General features: G+C 67.0%; 1 non-coding gene across 1 annotated transcript; it reads right to left on the bottom strand.

The window, feature by feature from the left end:
- Window positions 1–1,388: 1,388 nt before the first annotated feature.
- On the bottom strand, window positions 1,389–1,542 carry LOC140473284 (5.8S ribosomal RNA). The gene has a single exon (XR_011958231.1). It is a non-coding gene; the product is annotated as a 5.8S ribosomal RNA (ribosomal RNA).
- Between the last annotated feature and the right edge of the window lie 958 nt (window positions 1,543–2,500).

The raw sequence follows: 2,500 nt of genomic DNA, 5'->3' as shown, positions 1-2,500 counted from the left end.
GTCAGAGAGCCAGCCACCCGCACGTCGCTCACCACCCTTGGCCAGCGATGGTGTCGACGAGTGGCCGCCCCTGCCGCCTCCAGCGCCGCCGCGTCCACGCGCGGGGACGTGCTCGGCGCAATTCCACGGGACCGGAGACCCTCCCCCGTCCACGGCGGGAGGCGAAACTCGGAAGTGCCGGCTGCTTACTCGAGCGGAAGGGTCAGCCTGATTCCTGCCTTGCCGGAGGCCCGGTCGCGGGGGTGACGACCCGCCGCCCGGGACGTGCGAGGCACCAGCAGACAGAGACTGCCCGACGGTCAGAGAGAGGGAGAGAGGAGTGCCGAGGCTCAAGTGGCGAACGGTCGCGCAGGCACGCCACGCACATCGATCGCCAGCCGCGGAACGGCACGGCCTTCAGTGGGGCCGGCGGGCGACGCCGCTCCTGAACCCAGCGGCCCCGAGTCGGACGAGTTGAGGAAGGCACGCCGACGGTGACAGGGTACGGAAGACACAGCGGTGGCCTTCTGGCGACTTGGCCCCCGACAGCCCGACGTTCCGCCGTCCTCCCGATGGCCAGGAGGACCGTGCGGGGGTCGGCCGACGGCGTGGTAGGTGTGCCTGCACGGTGACGGAGCACACACCACGCCCGCCAACCCCTCCGTACCTCCCGAGACCGGTGGCAGGACGGAGCGGAAAACGTGCGGACTGAACGGGAGAGCCAAGAGCCAGCGATCCACGCGCGTGCGACCGTCCAAGTCACAGCGTTCGACGAAAACCTCCTCCCTCGGCCAGGCACTCGGCGCCAGCAGGGGAGACAGGATCAGACGCCCCGCCGGCCACTTAAGGCCGAGGACGAACCACGAGACGGGCGGCTGCAGCAGCGGGCGGCCTGCAGCTCCCAGCACTCTCAATCGATCAACCATCGAGTCGGGTCAGCGTGTCAAACCGGCGAGCTCCACGGTCAGGCCGGCGGCGCACCAGCACCGGACCTCCGCGGCTCCCTTCACTCTTTCCACTGCCAGCCAACCGAGAGACGGACCCAATGCGGACGTGCAGAGCTTAGGCAGACCCCCCACTGGAGGCTCAACACTTCGTGGCAGCTCCGTGTCCCAGAGACCAGGAGGGTTGGCACACACACACAGTGTGAACCACCGACAGCCATTCTGGGACCGGTGACAGCCGTGCTGGCCCCACTGCCACGACACAGACGGACGCCAGGCCGCGCTCCCCGGCGGGGGGATGGCGTCGAGCCTGACGAACGGAATGTGCAGGGTGGGGGGGAAAGGCCAAGCGCTCCGACGCCGGAGGGCTCCGGAGTCTGAACTTAGGGGGACAAAGAGGACGGGTCCTCTGCGACACCCCAGCCGCGCTCTCGCCAGCCAAGGCGAGTGCGATTGATTGCCAAACGACCCTCAGACAGGCGTGGCCCCGGGAAGAACCCGGGGCCGCAAAGTGCGTTCAAAGTGTCGATGATCAATGTGTCCTGCAATTCACATTAATTCTCGCAGCTAGCTGCGTTCGTCATCGACGCACGAGCCGAGTGATCCACCGTCAAGAGTTGTCTGAGTTTGTTTTAGGTCTCTCCCTCGCCAGAGGAAAGCGACCCGGACCGCACATACGCTCCCCACCTTGAGCTACAGCCACCTGCACGCCGGCGTGCGGGCGGAGCAGGGTGGCGTGAAGCGATGGGGAGCACCATCCTGGTGCGGCCCGCAGAAACATACGTCTATTGGGGGGAGGAGGACAGGGCGCCCAAGAGGCGATGCGTGCCCCAACGCACCGCAGCGACGGAGGCAGGATCACCGCCACCATGTCGCCCGCCTAGTATCACGAGGCGTGCAGCAGCTTTGCCCTAGGAAAAGCAGAGGCGGGAACGGGCACCGGCCATCGGTTCGGCAGCGTCACTGACGCGTGCACGTGGCGGCGTGTCGGCGAGCGGACTTCCTGCGAGGAGGCGGGGGCGGCACTCGCCCGAGCAGACGCCCGCCCGGCCCAGCCACCGCCGAGGTGGACTGGGAGTCGCGGCAACGGCTCGTCATACTCGTTCCCACACTCACAGCGCAGCTTGCCCGCAAGCCACCGACCACCGATCGACGCCAGGCGCCCCGACCGAGAGCGGGATCGCTCGTTCGCCCTGCTGGCAGTTCGCTGGGGATCACTACTGCACGGAGCTCGGAGACCGACGGGCGGCAACTCGAGAGTCTTTAAACCACCACCCCCATCCCGCAAGTGCAAAGAGGCTGTATACGCACAGACGGGTGAGGGGAATAGGTACCCCGTCGGGTTTGAAGGGAGCGTGACTAGATAGCAACGATGTAAACCCAGCCGATTTGGGAGCGAAAGACCGGCGCCTGCATCACCGGCTTCGTTTCCCGTGGCTGGAGAGTACACCGAAACCCTCCGTCTGTCGCGAGCTCCCGACGACGCGGTGCCGCCAAGCAGCAGGGCCGGACCTGGTGTGGCTCCCCTCGTCGATCACAGACCGGTCGGCACTACTGACGAGACGGTGGAACGGGCT

Source organism: Chiloscyllium punctatum, unplaced genomic scaffold (genome assembly GCF_047496795.1).
Source record: "Chiloscyllium punctatum isolate Juve2018m unplaced genomic scaffold, sChiPun1.3 scaffold_566, whole genome shotgun sequence".
In the NCBI taxonomy this organism is placed as follows: Eukaryota; Metazoa; Chordata; class Chondrichthyes; order Orectolobiformes; family Hemiscylliidae; genus Chiloscyllium; species Chiloscyllium punctatum.
Note: the sequence above shows the minus strand (reverse complement) of the source record. Positions and strands in the feature narration are given on the sequence as shown.